Source organism: Macrotis lagotis, chromosome 5 (assembly GCF_037893015.1).
Source record: "Macrotis lagotis isolate mMagLag1 chromosome 5, bilby.v1.9.chrom.fasta, whole genome shotgun sequence".
Lineage (NCBI taxonomy): Eukaryota > Metazoa > Chordata > Mammalia > Peramelemorphia > Peramelidae > Macrotis > Macrotis lagotis.
The window spans coordinates 96,173,712-96,194,599 of NC_133662.1; the positions used below are offsets into that span (position 1 = coordinate 96,173,712).

The 20,888-nt window shown below is 36.6% G+C and overlaps 1 long non-coding RNA gene across 1 annotated transcript; it reads right to left on the reverse strand.

Moving 5' to 3' along the window:
* Positions 1-2,941: 2,941 nt before the first annotated feature.
* Positions 2,942-11,704, reverse strand: LOC141489805 (uncharacterized). Its single transcript, XR_012468997.1, has 3 exons — positions 11,181-11,704; positions 4,610-4,717; positions 2,942-3,590 (listed from the first exon to the last, which is right to left on the reverse strand). It is a non-coding gene; the product is annotated as an uncharacterized LOC141489805 (long non-coding RNA).
* Positions 11,705-20,888: the final 9,184 nt, after the last annotated feature.

The window sequence follows — 20,888 nt, forward strand, 5'->3', positions numbered from 1 at the left end:
GTTTTGTTTTGTGGGAGAAAGGAAGCACCAGGAGGTCTAACAATGTTATTAACAGAAAAAAAGGAAAACGAGAATATTGCTTGAAAAGCTTCAAGAACTAGTTTAGTAAGTCCCAGTTCCAATCTAAATTATTTGATGGCTAACTCTAGTTATGAAGTAGCAGCCTGTTTCTTTGGGCTTGATGCCACTACATTAAAATAGAGCAAATCACAGTCAACAGAGAATCATCAGTTATTGTGGGGGGGGGATACAAATTCAATTTAGAAGGTACATATCATTTGTTTTCCCTTAAGAATGAATGCTCTAATCACACTTCCACTTTCTCTGAACCCCCAGTTCGGATATTTTTCTCTCCTGAGATGGGAAGTTAGGAAAGAGGAAGATTGGGGACCGGCAGGAGAGAGGGGATTTATCTAGCTTACTAGGTTTATTTCCCAACACTTTGTAGTAGGCGGTTAGAAATTCTACTTCTGGACTTTGGAAATTTAAGAAAAAAAATGATGGACTCCTGTTTTAGAAAAGCCAAAGCAAGAATGATTTGGAGTTTTGTATTGGTTTTGTTTTTGCTGTAGTTAGTACACAATTTAGGTCTCTAGGAGAAGGCTTTGCACCCGATGCAGCTCCCCCACCGCACCACCACCCCCGCGCTTGCTTTCTAAGCTCCCTGGCTGCACAGTGCATCTGCATTGACCTACACCAACAATATCTTTACCTCCTGCTGTAACACGCTCAACCGCTGAATTGTGCCAACTGTCCAGAACGCGTGAATTATGCCTCTCTTTGGAGAGATTTCTACAAAAGAAAAGCCAAAAACTAGCCCGAGAAAGCGACTTTCTTCAGATGCATCTCTCGCCTAACACAAAAGCCGGACCATGTGCGATGTGCCAGCTGGGAGCGGGGAGAGGGAGAGGAGGTAAAGGATGACGTGACGTTCTGCAGCAGGCCGCTCCGACAAAGCCCCGGGTGAAAGGAGCCCTACCAGCCCCGGTGGGTGCTGCCACCTTCCACGCCCGGTGGCTTTGACCCGCCCAGAGTCGCCCAGGTCTCTCTCTTTCTCCAGAAAATCCACCCCACCCTGCGCTAAGACCTGGACGTGCCTCCCAGAGCTGCTCCGTTCTGGGTTGCCCAAAAGCCCTGCCTCCAGCATGACAAGCGCGGGGAGGGGCGCTGCCATCCCACAGCCCCGTCCGCTCTCTGCTACCAGACCTGTCTGAACAGCTTCCTTGGGTTCCAAACCAACCCGGGGCCGGGGACCAGGCGGGGAGGAGGCGGGCAGGCGCGCACGCACCGACGCGCAAGGAAGGTCGTAGCTGGCGGGAGATGCTCTCCCTCAGGCAAATCCCAGTCACAGTCGGGAGAAGAAAAGGAGAAAGGCACTGACATAAATAATGATGTCGGTAACCTGAAAAGAAAAAGGCACAGCTCTTGTCTCAGCTTAATTATCTATTACTTACCGGTTCATATGTGCACCTAATTCTGAGGGCATCACATTTTTTATTAGCATAATTTGACAACCTATATTAAAGTTATTTCTTAACATGGCAAGGGGTACCTTGTTCAAAGTCTCCCTCATTATATTCTTTACATCTCCCCTTTATATTTATCACACACTCCTCAGAATCATAGCTAGTTGGGTACTTTCCCTTCGTTTGTTTGTAAACCTCTCTAAGAATAATAGCCAAATAGCATTCATATATCATTTTGAGATTTGTAAAATGCTTAACAAACTTCCCATTTTATCTTCACAACATCCCAGGGTGAAAGGTGCTGGTATTCTGCCTATTTTGAAAATGAGAATGAGTGATTTGTCCAGGGTCATACAACTGGTGTCAGATTGCATTTGAACTCAGGTCTTCCCCGATAACCAGAGAACCCCCTCTAGCAGAAAGTGGCTAGAAATTGACCCAACAATTCTGGAAAGCATTTTAGAATTTTTTTAAAGGTCAACAAGAATTTTTATAAACTTATCATGTGCCAGAAGTTATACTAAGCACTGGAAACACAAATAGAAATACATTCCTGTCCTTAAGGAGTTTACATTCTAATTGTTGCTGTTCATTCTGTGGTCCTACTTTTCACCCCTATCTGGGGGTCTTCCTGGCAAAGCTATTGAGTCTCCCTGGCAAAGATATTGAAGTTGTTTGACATTTCCTTCTCCAGTTCATTTTAAAAAATGAAGAACTGAGACAAACAGAATTAAGTGGCTTGCCAGGGTCACACAGTGTGTGTCTGAGACCACATTTGAACTCAGGCCCAGATGTCTATCCACTTCAACACCATTGCCAACATTGTAACAGAGGAAGACAACATATAAAAGAGAAAGATAGAAAATGACTAAAATCTAATTCTTTGATCCAGAAATTTTGAATTAAATGAATTATTGAATTAAATGAATATTTATTCATTGTCTACTATGTTCCAAACACTGTAAAGATGAGACAAAGTCCTTGCTTTCCAGGACTATACAATCTGGGGAAGACAATATACAAAAGAAAACTAAAAAGGGGGTGCAGAATGGGCCACTAATGTGTAAGTTGCTCTCTAGAGTTGAAGCCAACTACAGCAGCTGATGGAGTTACCAGGAAAGTTGTGAATCCTCTATAAAGGAATGCTTTGGCAAGAATTTAATACCCCACTCCTCAGCCCTCCAGTTAGAAGAGAAAGTCAACTGAATTTATGATGGGAAAGTATAGAATATCAAGCTTTTATATACTTCAAGAAAATTAGTGTTAGAAAGAAAAGTCCAATATACTCCAAAACATTTATAGAAGTACATTTTTTATAGAGGGAGAAAATTGAAACAAAGTAGATGCACATTCATTGAAGAATGGTTAGATAATTTGTAGTATGTTAATGAAATAGAATATACTTTTAGATAACTATGATAAATACAAGAGAAGCATGAAGAGTTTTATGCACTGATTAAAGTAAGCAGAAACAGAAATACTATTACACACAGTGATTACAGAAGAATAATCAAACCTGTCCCCTTTAAAATTACAATGACAGAGCTCAGATTCAAAGAAGGGATATATATGGTTGGCTACTAAGAGTGTGGAGCACAGAATATAATTATAGACTTTTGCAAGTTGATTAGTTTCCCTATGTATGATTAACTAAGTGTTAAATATTTTAGAAAGGTTTCTTTCTTCAAGTATTGGTTGGTTTTGGAAAACTGAGGCTTAAAATGATTAAGTTATTTGCTCAAAATATTCACTTAGTTTGAATTCAGGTCTTCCTGACTCTGGGGAATTGACTGACTCTTGAACTCCATATTCTATTCATGATGTCACCTAGCTACCACTAGAAATTGCCCACACATTCTAGAAAGCAATTTGGTATAAGGTTTAAAAAGTAGGAAATATTGGTATAAGCTGTTTTTAAAAAAACTGTAAATGGGGAAGATACCTCAGAATTTACTTTTAGTAAATTCTGGATTCTAGTTTTCCCTATTTCATTTTACATATAGGGAAAACTAGAATCCAGGGACAACGTTGCCAAATCCACACAAGAGGAAAGCATCAGAAGCAAGAGTCAAATCCAGTTTCTCAGACTTTGGTTTTCATCTCCTTGGTCTTCAGTCTCTTCATCTGTAAAATGATAGTTTGGAATTAGGTCATTTCTACTGGAAGCTCCATTCAACACCTAAAATTCTGTAATTCTGAGATTCAATGACCTTGGATCAATATTTAATCTTTTCTAACTTTGTAATCATCAATGATTCTTTTATAAAGCAGAGACTCATTTATTTGGATTAAGTGGTTTTAAAATATTACTTTATTGGATTTTCATGACAATTTCCCATTAAAAATGTTGCCAAATGTATGGTTCAGATCACTCTTCTTCAAAGAACTCTGAATTCAAACAGACTATATTTGATCTTATGTGGGACACCCCAAAAGGTTAGTTCCTCCCTTTTCTTCCTATCCCATTCCAGAAGTTTTGAGGAAATCTCCTAAATAAAGCTTAGATATTTCTAGTTCTCTTCAAATATGAGTAAAAGATCCCCAAATTCCTTGAGAGCACTTAATGTACAATATAGGGGTCAATAGGGAAGGTGCCTTTATTTCATCCTCTCTAGAAAATGAATGATGCTAAGAACTTCTAGGAGTCCACAAACAAATAGAGAAAAATAAAATATTCAATGATTGCATTGGATTCATTCATCTCTTAGTTAAAACACTTTGTAAGGCTATTGAACAGCTAATTTTCATTCATCTTCTATCTTTAATGCCCAAGGTACTCAGAGCAATATCATGTAGAGGTGGCAAAATCTTCCAGGCCCTGCATGGAATGACATTAGACCTTCAACTACAGATCTATTGTTGGTGAGGAACCTCTTCCTCCACCAATAGGAATGCTGTTAAGAAAATCTTCTACCTCTAAAAAGTCAATTACCAAAGTCTCACATTCAAGAACTACCTAAAGAACTCTTGAACTCCATATTAGCCACAAGAGAATTTTCAATTCTGGAAGCATCAGCTCCCAGGATCATTATCTCTGATAAGTGACCAAAAAAGGAATCAGACAGTTAGAAGAGGCAGATAGGAATTGATAATTCAGGAATTCTTTACTTAAGTTACATAAGCAAACACTGTTTACAACATACCACTGTAGGTTGAAATTTTCTGTTCCTGGAAATAGAAATGGAAAGAGAGGAATGTTCTCAACCCTCACCACCACCATCACCACTTTGCTACACTCTAGTCTGGAAGTCCTAGGAAAAAAAATGAGAATAAAAATAAGACAAATTGGTAAGTTATTTTTCAGTTCACTGCCATTAACCATACAGGGACAACTCTGCCAACAATAGTCCATCTTTCTGATTCTCAATCATCAATCAGCTTGAAAACAGTCCCATTCACTGGGGATTAGTTATAGGTGCCTCCTTTGTTGTCTCAGCAAGGGGTTAGAAAAATATGTATTTCTGTATACATACAGAATATACCCTTCTATACCCCTCTAACAAAAGTCCATGGCCAGTACTCTCGTCAAATTAATCCATGCCTCCTTGATCACCACCAATATAAGTCTTATTTTAAAGAATGAGGTATAAGTGACTAAGTTGGTTAGTTTGAGGAACTGCTTTTTCTCTAATTCTTTTCATTGTTTATTGTAAATGATTTTTTGAGGAGAGAAGGGAGAGGTAAAATAACATATCTAGAAATTAAGTTGATATTAAAAATTAAAGACATCAATTTTTAAAAAAATGAGATGTAAGGAGATAATTGTTCTAATAAAGTTTTTTAAGTGAGTTGATGCCATTTACTACTAGTGGTGTTCTTTTAGTATCAAAGAGGACCACACTGACCAACTAAATGATGGTGACATGAATTGCACAATTATCTTTATTACAGTGAGGAGTATACTGTAAGGCATCCTTCTCACTTGCCTTTACCAGAATCATTCTACTTCATGGTCTGACTGATAAGAAACAGGACTACTGGTGATGCTCTGGCTACTGTGGGACAGTCTGATATATCCTAGCCTAATATAAAACAATATCTCCAGGAATCCAGATAAAATTTTTATATAATTTCCCATGGAAACAGCATCAAACTCTCTTTATTAAATTAATCTGATCCTTCCCCTATATGTTCATCCACAATGAGCAAATAAAACAATTGAAATTTTTAAAAAACAGAATAATCAAAATGTAACTTCATTGTCCAGTAAAACAAATTAACATATTGGTCATGTCTCTTTCAGCATTTTAAGATAATCTTTTTTAACAGGAGGTATGAAATAAAATCCCATCTTATACCGGAATCCTCTCACAATTCCCCTTAATTTGACAATCTTCCCATTGTTAGTGATTTTTCTATTTGTTCAATATATATCTTGTTTGTACCTATTTCTTTGTATGATGTCTCCTCAATTAGATTGTGAGCTTTTTTACAAGGTATTGGAGTAAAGTGATTTACTCAAGGTCACACAGCTAAGTAATTATTAAATATCTGAGGCCAGATTTGAACTAAGTCCTCCTGACTCCAGGGTCAATGCTCTACCTACTGTGCCTCTTAACTGGCCCCCAGAGCTTCTTGAGGGCAAGGACTATCTTGTACCTGACATTTATTAACTCCACATATACGTGAAGACAAAAAAAAAAGTGCCACAAAAGATAAATGATTAAGAGATACTAATGTAGTTTTCAAAAGAAGAAATCCAAGCTATCAATAAATAGATGTGAAAAATACTTTAAATAATTAATGATTAGAGAATAGCAAATTAAACTAACTTTGAGGTTCCACTTTACACTCAGACTGAGATAGAAAAATGACAGATAGTTGAGGACTGTGGGAAATTAGACAAATTTCTACATTGTGAACCTGTGTATTATTCCAGTCATTCTAGTAAGTGATTTGGAGAATGTATTTGATTTGTTCTGTTAGGCACCATAGAGTAGAACCAGGAGCACTAGGTGAAGTTATAAAGTAGCTAATTAAGAATTGTTATTGGGGCAGCTAAGTGGCGTAATGGATAAAGCACCCATCTTGGAGTCAGGAGTACCTGGGTTCAAATCCGGTCTCAGACACTTAATAATTACCTAGCTGTGTGGCCTTGGGCAAGCCATTTAACCCCGTTTGCCTTGCAAAAACATAAAAAAAAATTGTTATCAGAACAAACTTCCTAACATGCAGAGCTATCCAAAAGTGGAATGAGTTGGATGGAGAAAAGTAGGTTCCCCTTCCTTCCTTTTCAAGCCACGGCTGTATGATTACATGTTAGATATTTTCTTTTGTTTATGTTTTGAACTAAATGATCAGTGAGGTCTCTTTCAACACTCAGATTCTGTGATAATTCTAAGAGGCAACTGAATATCCACTCGATTAGCTATTAGTCTTTTTCATTTTAAACATTTCATTATATATCTGGGATATGAAACATTTATTAGAGAAACTTGTTGCAAAGATTTATTTTGGAGTTACCTGGGTTCCTTTCTGATTTTCTCATTAGATTGGTTTTACAATAACTTTTAAATTTTATATAATAAAGATGTCCAATTTATCTTTTGTGATGCTTTCTCTAACTTCTTTCATCATGAACTTTTCCTCTCTCCATACATCTAAGAAGTAAACTCTTCCTTGCTCCTCTAATTTATTTGTGATGTGACATAAATCTAGTTCATATATCCTTTTAGAGTTCCCTTCAGGTTGGGGTATTGGTGCAAGCTTAATTTCAGTTAGAATGCTATCCTTTTGTCAAATAATGAAACTCTCTTTCCGGTTTATCAAATATGAGGCTAATATGTTTGTTTACGTCTATACATTGTGTGTCTAGTCTATAACATTTATTGATCTCTCTTTTATTAACTAGGACCAAATAATGTTAATGATTACTGAATCCTCTTTCCTTCCCACTTTAACTCGAGATTTTTCCCCCTTTCCTTTTAAATGTTCAGTTATTAGGTGCATATATACATATTGTGTGTAGGTACATACTGATATCAGTACATTATCTATAGTTAAAGTACAATATAATTCTCTGCTTTTTTGTCTTATCTATCCTTATTTTAACTTTATCAGAAATCATAATTTCTATACCTATTTTTTTAGTTCATCTGAAACAGGACAGAATCTGCTCTAGCCCATTATTTTAATTCTTACAAATCTTTGGATTTCAAGTGTATTTCTTACAAGCAGTATATTGTTAGATTATGCTTTCTAAAGCATTCTACTATCCTTTTCTGTTTTATGGATGAGTTCATCCTATTATCATTCATAGTTTTCATAGTCAATTATGTGTTTCCCTCTTCTTGTCCTTTTGTTTCCTCTATTTCCCTCTTTACAAATATCTATGTGCTAAAATAAAAGGTCCCCTGATTCTTGTCTTATAAATGAAACAGACTGTTTCCTGTCTTTTGCAGTTCTTTTCTGCTTATGCTGCCCTTTATCTCAGGTTTTTACTCTTCTTTTTCCTTTTAATTCTCTTTTATGTTCTTCCTTCCATCATTCAAGATTGTCATGTATACATAAGTTTTTATCTGTCTTACTCTTTTATTTAGACTTCTCTCTATACTTCCCCCTTTATTGCTTTCCTTCCTATTTGCCTTTTGAGTTTAATATGCATTTCTATACTGAAATACTATGGGGAGAGGAAATGGAGTGAATTGGAACCTATTCAAGGCTACACATGAAAGCTGATAAATAAATTTTAATTTTCATTATAAGTATTTACACCTAAGAAATTGGCAAATACTAAAAAACAGATCTTGCTATATTGTCTTAATTGTTTAGACTTTAGAAAGTTATGCAGAAAACATTAATGAGGCAAATTAAAGTAAAAAATATATTGTGTGTATTTTTTTTCTATAAAGCCTATTGTTAACATTTGCCAGCACACTACTGTGTGGTGGAGAGGGGGTAGTAATTCTGTTCAGTATTTCCTTATCCAATTCAGATGAAAATATAGTACATGGAATGCTTGTTTCTTCCTACCCCTTCCTTCATGACTCTATGGTCTTCCTTACAGACCTCCATTGTGTAATAATGATTCCTCTTCTGTCCTTTCTCCTTTTCTCTCTAGGACAACCTCCTATCTCTACCATTTTTGTCTTTTCCCAGGACCTATTAAAATTAAAAAATCATTTTTGGACACCGTTATTTTAACTTTTCTCCATGGTCTTTAATGATATTAGAGTTCTGAGTAGATATTCACATGTAAATAGTTCATCCCCACATACTTTCCATAAACATACAAATATGTAAACCTTTCTGTATTAATCTTGGCACTTATTTTTCCATTTAAAATGATCTACTCAACTTTAGCCTTTTTATTTATAAATCTTATGTCATTAAAGATCTATTTTTTATTGGTAGGAATTATACTTAGTTTTGTCAGTTAAGTAATATTTGCTTGTAACTCTTTATCTCTTGTTTTATAGAATATTATATTCCAAAATTTTCTCTCATTTATAATGGTAACTACTAAGCTTTATTCTTTTATAGAGCTCTTGTATCTTGATTTATTCATTTTGTTTGCTTGTAGTAATTTTTCTTTGCCTTGGAACCTCTGCATTTTGACTATGATGTCCATGAGTATTTTCACTTGGCTGTTTCTTTCTGAAAGTAACTAGTGAATTCTTTCTATTTTCACTTTTATCCCTAGTTCCAAGATTCCTGGGCAATTTTAAATTTGAAATATGTTTCCAAATATTTTTCTGATCAAAATTTCCAAATTGTCTGATAAATCTTAGATATTTTTTCCTTGGTCTCTTTCCCAGGTCATTTGTTTTTGATATTATATTTCTCAGAATTTCTTGGCTTTTTTTAATCTTTTCACTTTGTTATGATATTTTTATTATCTTATATAGTCATTGATCTTTGTCTGGACTATTCTAATTTTCAGAGCATTCTCTTCTTGAGTGAGGTTTTTCTACCATCTGTTCTAAAATGTCAGTTTTGCCTTATCATTCTTTCCTTTCTCACTTTTCTTTTGTATAGTTTTTGTTTTCTCCGGGGATATTTTCAGTTCCTTTAACCAAAACATTTTTTCCTGAAGTCTTTAACTAGACTGGTTGTAAAATTATGATTCTCTTTGAGGTTTACCCCCTCAGTATCTTTCCAAAGATGTAATATCTTGGGGAAAATGTTTTGGAGAAGTCAAGGTATTTTTTTCATATTTTAAGTTTTCCTTCATTTGCTCATGGTGGAACCAATGCATGGTCCAAGCTCCACAAATGAATGGGAAAGGCAGACCTGCCTCTTTTGCAAAAGACTCTGAGGGTACTCAGGTACTTTGCTCTGCCTAGAAACTCTCTTGTCAAAAGAGTTCCCAGATCCCCCCTGTTACAGGCTACACCTGGTATCCTTTCCCCTACTGCTAGACTCAGGTGTTGCTCTTGTGCTGGCTTCCTACCAAAGGATTCATGGAAATCAAAGACTGGATTTTGCCTGGGAGCTTTCTTCCATAAGTAAGCCCTGGAAATGAGTGTCACCTGGACTTACTGAAATATCCTGGGGTGACTTTCTCTGTTAGGAATGGATTCGATTTCTTGGCCAAAGCAGTAGATTCTACATTAGACATTTCCAGAAAGCTTGCTTGCATTGGTTACATCTCCCTTCCTACTGGAATCAGAAGTTGGCACTGCCAAGCTAAAACAGGGACTTTGGGTATTTCCCTAAAAGCATCTGCCTTCCATCCTCTTTGATTCACCCTAGACTGCTTTTATTTATCCCAGGATCTCTGTTGGACTTCAGAATTTCCTCTATGGGCTCCTAATTGGGGGGAATCTCTAAAATGTATCATTTCTATCTTAATAGAATATTTCATCTTTAAGATCTTAAGTGTTTTAATGAACTCTGTGATCTCATGATACTAGTACAATGCTATATTACCTAGCATTATTCTTTCTGAAAATTCTACCTTCATCATACCTTATGTATAATCCTTTATCTCAACTTATATGGTCACCACCCAATTTCATATTCTGATTAACTCTTTTTTTTTAGGTTTTTGCAAGGCAAATGGAGTTAAGTGGCTTGCCCAAAGCCACACAGCTAGGTAATTATTAAGTGTCTGAGAACCCAGGTACTCCTGACTCCAAGGCCTGTGCTTTATCCACTACGCCACCTAGTTGCCCCTCTCATTAACTCTTACCTGGAATATTAAAATAGCTTCCTTTTTTGTCTCTATATCTCAAGTCTCTCCTGTCACCAATTCATCCTCTATATAGTAGCCAAAATAAAATTTCTAAAAACAAGCCTGATCTTTCACTCCCTGCTCAAGAAATTTCAGTATTTTCCTATTATCTGTAGGATAAAATTCAAACTCTTATCTTTGACTTTTAAAGTCCTTTACAACCTGTCTCCAACCAAATGTTTCAAGTTTGTTATATATTATGTATTATACACATGTACATATCATTATTATTATGTATTACATAGCATAATACATAAACATATTATTCACACAATCTATAATCCAAACAAGTTATCTTTTTTGGTGTTTGTTACAGATGACATACCTTTATTAAATAATATTTCAATGCTGGTTAACCAAATTGTTAGGTGTTTTAGAGAGAGTTACTGTTTTAAAAATAAGTTTTTCTTAGTATCATAGGATAACAGATTTGAAACCTGAAGAAAGCTCAGCAACAAAGTCCTGTCTCAAAGAGACCTTGGCAGACTCCCCTGAAGCCCTTACCACTGGACAGCTAAGTGCTCTGCTTGGGTGGTTACCTGCTGGGTGGCTCTTCCTGGTTCCTGGGGTTGGGGCTGCACCAAGGACCTGCTGGACTGAGCTCTGTGCTCACTCTGGGGCAGCAGTTTTTTCCTGCTGAGTTTCCCAATTATCCTTGGCAATCCCTGGGGCAAAAAAGTCTGGAAATAACCACTGCTTTCATGAACCCTAGCACCCTCAGGGTCTCAGGTGACCCTTGAAATGTTACTGGATGGTTGGAATTAGTTTGCTCTGGCATGGCTGCTGCAGCCTCTTCTAATCTTGATATAACAGATTTTTTCCCATGTATCTTCCAAATTATCTTGGACCGTAAAATTCTTTCACTCAGTCTTTTTGTGGGTTCTGCCACTCTAGAATTTGGTTAGTGTCATTTTTGGAAGTATCTGGAGTTATTTGAGGGAGAGCTTATTGGAATTCCTGCCTTTACTCTGTCATCTTGACTCTTCAAGGAAACTCAGAAGTCATCTAATCTCTTCATTTAACAGATGAGAAAACTAAGCCCCAGAAAGGCTCAATGAAAGTGAATACATTTGTATCTAAATTCTCCAGTTATAGAAACAGAGATCTTTTTGGCCTCAAAATTTCTGTGATTATTATATTCTATTATTTTCCTTCCTTTGTGTCTTGGCAATTCCTGAAATGTCTTCCATCCTTATCTTTACCATTTGGCAACCTTACTTTCCTTCAAAGCTTAGCTTCAGCACTATATCCTTAATATTTGTAGATCTGACCAAGGTCTTTGATACCATAAATCATGAGGTTTATGGGAAATTATATCAAAATTTGGTTGCCCGGGGAAGTTCATTATTATTGTATATCAGTTCCATCACAACATGCATGCCCAGGTTCTGGAGAGTGGATGATGCTCTCGAGATTTCCAAGTCACCAATGGAGTGAAACAAGGATGTGTCTGTCCTTGCTCCCACACTTTTTAGCATGATTTTTTCACTCATATTATTAGAAGTCTTCACTGAGGATGAATATGGAATCAAGGTCAGCTACCATGCTGATGGTAAATGCTTCAACTTGAAAAGGCTACAAGCCAAGACCAAAGTGGAGAAAATGTTGGTGCATGATCTTCCATCTGCAGATGATTGTGCAGTCAGTACAGCCTCTGAAGCTGAGATGCCACAAAGTATGGATGGATTCTCTGCTAATTTTGACTTAACAATCATCACCAAGGAAACACAGGTGCTCCATCAGCCAGCACCACACCATCCATATATGGAATCATCAGTTACAGTAAATGGAGAAGTTTTGAATACTGTGAACAAGTTCACTTACCCTGGCAGTGTTCTTTCCAAGGAATCTGTACTCAGTGCCAAAGCTAGCTCAATATTTAGGAAGTCCTGAAAGAAAGGATGGGAGAGAAGAAGTATTAGACTGACTACCAAACTGAAGGCCTACAGAGCCATTGTGCTGAGCTCATTGCCTGTGAAACCTAGACAGTCTACCAGAGTTTTGCCAGGAAAGTGAAGTTCTTAGGAAGTTCTTAGAAAGATTCTGAAGATCACCTGGCAGGAGAAGATACCAAAAACTGAGGTCTTTTCTTTTTTAAAAAAATTATTTATTTAAGGCAATGCAGTTAAGTGACTTGCCCAAGGTCACAGAGTTAGGCAATTATTATGTGTCTGAGGTTGGATTTGAACTCAGGTCCTCCTGACTCCGCTGCACCACCTGGTTGTCCTTGAGGTCATGTTTTAAGCTAAACTGCCTAGCATTCAAATGTTATTACAGAGAGCACAATTATGATGGCTGGCCTTGTTGTTAGAATGTCAAACTGACACTTGCCAAAAAGACTGTTTTATGGAGAACTTACACAGGTCAAGTGCTCACAAGAGGGTTAGGAAAAAATGATACTGGAACACCCTAAAGGTTTCTCTTATGAATTTTAGAATTGATTGTGCAGCATGGGAATCACTGGCACAGGATCGCTCAACATGGCATGCCCTCATCAGAGAGGGTGCTGCACTCTATGAGGAAGGCAGAAAGGAGGCATGAAATAAATGAATGTTTAGAGTAAATATCCCAGGTGTTCATCTGGACTACATGTGCCCGACCTATGGTAGAGCATTCCAAGCTCACATTGGTCTGATCAGTCATAATCAGACACACTAATTTGTCTCAAACAGAGTGATGTCAGTTTGATCTTCTTTAATAATGAAGGTCAAAAACCCACTTCTTAAGTCCAGTACTTATCCTGCTACATTCTTATAGGTGCACGTATTTTTTCTTACAACCAAATATAAACTTCTTGAGGTCATAATTTTTGTCTTTCTATTTCCAGGGCCTAGTAACATTATCTGTACCATAACTGATTCTTAATAAAAGTTTGATGATTGATTGCTATCTATAAAATGTACTTCCTTTTGCACTGTCTTTGATTAGAAAGTATAGGAACTCATATTATCTTCCCTTCAAACCTTTCTTGTTTTTAAAGGACATTATAGAAACACCAATGAAGTTTCCCTAAACCAAAAGTTATAAATTATAATGTTTTTCTCATAATTTAGTACTGACAGTTATAGCTGTATTGAAGACCAACACAAAAAATCTGAAATGTTTCTTTTATTTTTCATAAAAATTCACATTAGTTCCCTTTACCAGAATTTCTACTCATTATCAGTTTTCTTCCCTATACTTCCATTCTTTAGCCCATACTTCCCAGAATATCAAATTACCTTGCTTGCGGAATGAAAAAAGGCATAAACATTTAATAAGTATGTTTCTGGAAACATGATATTACAGCAAATCCAACAGTATCTACTGGACTAGCTCCACAACAAAATCGAAGCTAGATTTTTACAGTGTAAGAACATAATATCTTTCAATATTTCAGAACACCTAACCAGACAATATCTATTGTAACTCACTGAAACTTTGTTCAACAAAGGTAATATCCCACCTTCCAAAAATGACAAATAGTGCAAGTATTCTTTTAGCTGATGTGGAAAATTCAAACTAACACCAAAATACACACTCTCGAGAATGATATGATGGAAAGACCATTCTCTTGAGAAAAGAGCTAGGTTCAATCCTACCCAACTCTGCTACTAATAAACTATAGGACCTTGGGTAAGTTATTTTACCTGACAAATCAACTAGTCCTGAAAATGGATGGCACTGGAGTCTGGACCATGCCCTGCAGTTGCTGGCAATTAGCAGACAGTAGAGGAAGATGCTGACTACTTTTGGATTTTCTCAGGACTAGGCTAAGACAAGTAATAAGGAAGGCTGCACCTGCAGGCCAACCTGGAAGCTTAGGGCAAAGATTCCTGGGAAGAGCTAATGTAGATGCAGATCTTAGTGGTAGTAACAAATATTCAAATGAGACCTTTGAAGGCAGAAGTGGATAAAAGTCCATGTGAACAGCAGTAGAGCAGGGTCAGTCAATTCTGAGGGATGGGCTAGCACCATTCTGAAGAAATAGGCAATGACCTCCATTGTACTCAGTCAATCAAAAGGGAATTGGGTTCAGAGCATAGATTCTGGAGGGGAAGAGATGGACAAAAACAAGGCATCCATTGAGGTAATATAGTTGATCCCAGAGAAGCTGGCAGGAGCCCCCTTTACTTTTGTGAAGGGCAGGGCCAGTTGCATTGGGTACTCCTTGGAAAGCATCAAGGTTCCTATTTGTCCCGTGAGATCAAGCTTTAGTGAATGTACTAAGAATAGAGCAGGATAGCCCTATGAATGGCAAGCTCAAGTCATCCTAGTGTTAAAGCTTTTGTCAGTTGTATCATCCTGATGAATAGCTCACAACTCAAAGATAGAAGGTTTGAGAGGAAAAAAATGATTAGCCCATCTGAGACATGTTAGGATGTACCTAACTGCTAAATTTTGTGCATAGAAGAGGCTAGTACTTGCCAGGCTTTGATGATGTGCAGTAGTACCTCACTCATATGGGAGGAATCAAAACTATTTAAGGTCTAGAGACTCCCACAATGGCCAGAGTTTCTCCAATAGACCTGTTTCCTATAAATCAGACCCTGGGATGTAACAATTCTGGTAAAGGCAAATGAGAAGGATGACTTGAACAGCATACCCCTGCATCTCATGCCTCCTCCAATCATTGATTGGTTGGTGTTCTTTTCTGCGATACTGATATTCTAGTAGTAATCCTTATCTAAATCTGGAAGGGGCCTTATAATTGGTCAAATTGCCCTATCATAATACTAAGGACACCACATTCATATTTCATTCCATAACTTTCAGTCTTTGAACATATCTGCCTTGTGTCTTTTACTAGTGTTGTCATCTCTGGAAAAACATTCCTATCTTCCCACACTGCCAGTTTCTAAGTATATTAAGCCTGAACTCAGCAAAATATAGGTATACCCAAAATTTTTTGAGTCTGTTAACCCATGTTAGTGTCCTTCCCTAACATCATCTTTAAATCTGGTTTCTAGTCCTAGTTTGGCTATTCATTGGCTTCCATGTAATCTTAAGGAAGTAGAATAAAGTCTCTTTTGCCCAGTTTCCTCATAAATAAGATGGGGAAAGGACTAGACAATCTTTAATCCAAACTTCAGAATAAATTGCAATGTTAGTTGTAAACTCATCCAGAGCATTCCAAATATAACAGATTTCTCTTCTTTCTAGAAAGAGAATATAGATATTTCCCCCCCTAAGTATTTCATTAATAACAAGTTCAGATATCCAGGATTATAGCTAGAGGTGGCTAGTAGGGGATAATAAAGGTTCTTAAGGATGGGGAAGACTTAGATGGGTTTAGAGACAGAGAAGAAGGGGCCAGTAAAAAGATAAAGATTGAAGATATACAGGGAAAGCTAACAGTAGACCAAATATGGGGGAAATGTCAAGGAGGAATGAGATTAATGGTACGTGTAAAGGAGTTGGTCTTGACAAGTAAAGGTACTTCATGATCACAGACTTGAGCAAAGGAATAAAGGATCGTGGATGGTGACAAAAGATTTTTGAGATAGAGAAAATTGGATAAAGGGAATGAAAGAATGACCTCAATTTTCTCAGTAAAATCTGAGGAGAGGTCTTAATTGAGAAGATGAAGAAAAATAGAATCCTATGAGAGTCTTGAGTACAGAAGAGAATCTTGGGGAAAAAATACTATTTGGAAAGGCTCAGAGAATCCATTAGGGAGGAGTAAAAGAAGTATCTGACTTCGTGAAGACCCAATAGAGATTAGATAATATTAATTTATAGTGGATCCAATCAGCATTTATACATGACAGCCTCCACCTCTGATCACAGCATGTGTGTGGGAGTGGAATAGGCATATGATGGGAGTAATCCTGGGTTGGGTTTAGCAAGGCATGAGCAGGAGGAGGTAATGAAACTTGCCCAAAATATGGCAAACTTCACCCATCCTGAATGCACAGCTTTTCTGTAATCCAATGTAGTTTTACATAGATGTCAAATGGAGTTTATTTTAATTCTTTGTTAACAGTCTGGAAGAAGAGGATTTTAATTAAAGTCTGGAGAAGATTATAAAGAGGAATGTGAAAGAAAAAGGAAGGAGAAATTAATTTTAAGGAGAAAATGGAATATGAGGGGCATCGTCTCTCTCAATTTCATCTTTTTTTTTTAAAGCTAATCCTGGTACAAAATGACAATTCAATTAAATTATCCAATTTTGACAAATATTTATTAAGCATCTACTCTGCAGAACCCTTTGGGGAAGATTCAAAGTTTAGATCCTACAAAGACTTTGCCCTCAAGAAGCTCACAGTCTAGTAAGAAGGAATGTAACAATATATAACTATAATACAATCCAAATTTATTTAAAAGGTACAAAGAATTATGAACCCCTTAAACTGATACAGGCTCCAATTCAAGGGTTTTGAAGTTCTTCTCCATAAACATATACATTCTAGGGAATTGAGTAATTAAATCAGAATGTCTTCTTGGACTCAAAAATAAATAAAAACAAAGCAATCATATGAAGAATCAAATATCATTACAACAAATTCCATTACAATAAAAGTGGTCATGGTAAAAATAACCCCTCCCACACCTCTTAAGTAATGCTAACTTTAAAAAAAAATCTCAGATAAAGTTAATTTCAGGAAGGGAGGGAGGAAGAAAATTTGTTGTATTCGGACTCCTGGACATTTAAACTATACACTGGTAGGAGATGGGGTAGATGGATAGGAAGAAAAACTGAGAGGTTAAAGTAGGCAATAAATTAAATATTACTGAAATTTTTGTCTTAATGCAAGGAGGAACTGTAACTCCCAAGGGAAAGAGGACTAAAATATAAATAGGTCTATGAAAGGTTTAGATAATTTCATGGATGATAGCTCCATAATTGGCTCTCAAAAGGAATCTAGGAATGTTTGAGACACATCCCTAATCTTTGAAGTACAACAACACGAAGGGCATTAGTCAGATTCCCTGGGGCCATTTGAGGAGACAAATTTGTGGACTAAGAACCTAAAGCTAGTTTGGGAGGAGGGAGAGAGACACTTAGGAGGGAAGGGTAAATTCTTACGTGCTACCAAAGATATAGGGAGTGAGGGAATGGGGGAAGAGCAAAGACAAGAATCTTTAAAAAGGCTAATTAGAAGAGTGAATAGTAATGCTTTGTGAGCAGTACATATTAAACATGTGTCTATTGTACAATGACATTAGAGTCCAGAAATCCACTCCATTATTACCTGGACACTGACCTAACCTCCCTGAGATTGTCTGAGCCAGGAAATGCTTAAGATGCTATTAAACAAGATCTCTCAGAACAAACTCAAACCTCAAGTCTTGCTAGAACAATGAAAATCCCAGAATTGGATTGGAGAAAGGTAATATTAATTAGGTTATTTTAACCCAGCCCATAGGATGAAAAAAAAAATCTGGGGCTACAGCACTTAATGGAATTCCTTCTTTTTTAATCACTCTTCATTTTCTAAATTATATTTGGTAACTTGTTTAATTTTGAATTAAGCAGGTATCATGAATTTTAAAACTTCTTATGCCAATGCCTTATTTTAATTATTTTTACAGAAAATGAATAAAAAAGAATAGCATGTCTTATCTATGTAAGGGACTAGAGTACCTCTGTATTTGGGGGGCAGAATATTGAATGGGTACATCTCCTAAAAAAGCTTCAGAGTATAACCTGAAAATCTTTCTGGAAAAGCTAAAAAGAAGATGACAAAGATGAGAAAGAGGCAAAATAAGGCTATTTTTATTAAAAATAATGTGGGATTCTGCAATATATCCAAGACCTTAGAAACTGAGATTTCTTCTCTCTTCTTGGCAAGATGAGACATTGAATGCTGATATATTTATAATGATGCAATGAGCGGATGCTGAAAATTATCTGGAAATTTTATTGTACTCTAAGTTCAATAATAGTCAGTGTGGCATGACTGAAAATGGCAGTGTCATCCAGGATCTAGTCATACCACACATGGAAAATTGTGCTTAATTCTGAGTACCAAATTTGGGGAAGGACATTGACAAAAATGAACACATTCAGAGAACAACAACAAGAGGTAGGGGTCTTGCAATTATGCCATTTGAGAATCAACAAAGGAGAGTCTGAAAACTAAAAGATATATGAGTGGGTATGATTGTTGTCTTCAAATATTTCAATAGTTGCAATTTAGTAGAAAATTTAGATTTTTTTCTGCTTAACTTCAAAGGTCAGAATTAATTAGGAACAATTAACTTGCAGAAATTGTTAAGATGCATAACTAAGCTTGAGGTAAAGGAATTTGTACCAAAAATTGGATGGACTTCCCCTAATTGGAAGTTTGCAGTCAAAGTTTTTCTGTAGTCTTCTTGAGTACATTGTAGAGAGGATTCTCTGACAGGATTCTTTCTGTCAGTTTTGGTTTGGATCATATATGACTAAGGTTCCTTACAGTTAAGAGATACTGTGTTTTTCTGCCTTGGAGCATGTTTAATCTACCAAACTTTGGAACATTTACAAGACAATAAGTAAAAAAAAAGATATATGGGACCGAATAATAGCATCTGTATTTTGAGTGTTTTCTATCTTAATCATTCCGATATAAAAATATTTTTCATCATTTTGGAATCAAAACTTAGCTATGTCCCCCAAAAGTTCACTTTTAATTGATAATTTCAATTTTGCTGACAGGTGCCATCAGAAAATTGAAGAGTGACTATTTATATGTGGCAAAAAATGATCAGAACTTGTCATGGTTAATTTCAGCATAATTAGGATACCAGTAGAAAGAGCTAGATTCAGGTATATACTAGGAAAAACTGTTAAATTGACAAAATTTGTCTAGTGATTCTCCCCATTCTGTAACTCTTTTCTCCTTTTAATGATATCCTCTCCCCAATTCAGAAATACTTTCTATTTTTTAGAAGATATTCTTTCCAAGAGATGTAATTAGGTACAACCAGGTATTTGTCCTAAAAAACACAATTTTGAGGTCATTAAATTCAACAAAATATAAACAAATACCTTATAAGTTAGGTAGCAAGAATAATCAGTTAACATAGGTAAGGAACAGTGTACTCCCACCCCTTGACATTGTGAGTTTTTTCCTGGCTCAATCCCTCTCTGTTCCCTGCCTTCTCCTCTAAGAAACAATCTTCCTAACATAGTAAGAACATGAGCTATAAAACACTCACTCCATAAACATGGGACAAACTAAAAATAAACCCAAAATACCTGAGGAGAGTTGGTGAAAATTTAGAGTACAATGATATTAAGGCACACATGAAGAGGGACACATGTGGCCAAAGTAATTCACACTTCCAATACTAAATGGTCCATTGTCCTCTCTTTCCTTGAGGAGTCCTCATGCATAGATCACCTCTTATGGTGATTCCCAAGAGTATCTTTTCTCCACAAATTGTCTCTAGATTGTCAAAGCTAGTCCTCCTTAAATCCACGATTGACTTTTCTCTGCTGTCAGAGATTCTGCTCCTAGAAAATGGATCTTACTTAGGACCAGAGTATATATATTTTGATAAGTATGGGCCTTAAACCAGCACCCTGTTAAGTGTGTTAGTTCAGGTACAAGTTCATTATACAATTAACAAAAGGTGGTTTATTTATTGCCTCCCTTCCCCCATAAAATAGCAAGGATGTATAACAAGAATACAATGGCACTTAGCTTTCATAAATCTAGTCCCTTTCATCTCCACAGTTGTCTATTCAGCTGAGTAGGGTTATGCTGACTCCAGTGATCATTAAATATCCACCAAGTCAGAAGGCACCCTAACTTCATATTCCAATAAGGAAGTCATTTTTAAGCCATGAGGTAATCAGGAAGTTGTGTCATGAAAGGTAGGGACCAATTATGCCTCAGATCTGGCTTTGTTGCCTTTTTAGAAAATTAGTCCCTATTGCTGTAAAAGTTGGGTTGGGGGAAGGGAAGCCTTTCGACAGGGGAAACCCAATCACAATGTCTCTTTTTCATTAACTGTGCCTTCATTAGCTGATTGACTCTAAAACTGCTGGATGGATATCTCCTGTTGGGTAAATAGCTCCATTGCTAGACACAATGAATAAGAGGAAAATTCCCTTTTTCCCAAAAATTCTACATTCCTCTCCAGACTACATTTCTTCCTCTCCAAAGGACTTTCTCTGTCATGCCAGAGAATCTCCTTCCCCCTGGAAATCCAGTCTATCCTTGGACTTCTCCCATTGGAAGTACCCTCCAAGTGATATGACTTCTCCCAATGATTAACTGATTCCTCCCAATATCTCCATTTTAAGGAGGATACCCAGGTCAACCATATCTTTATTC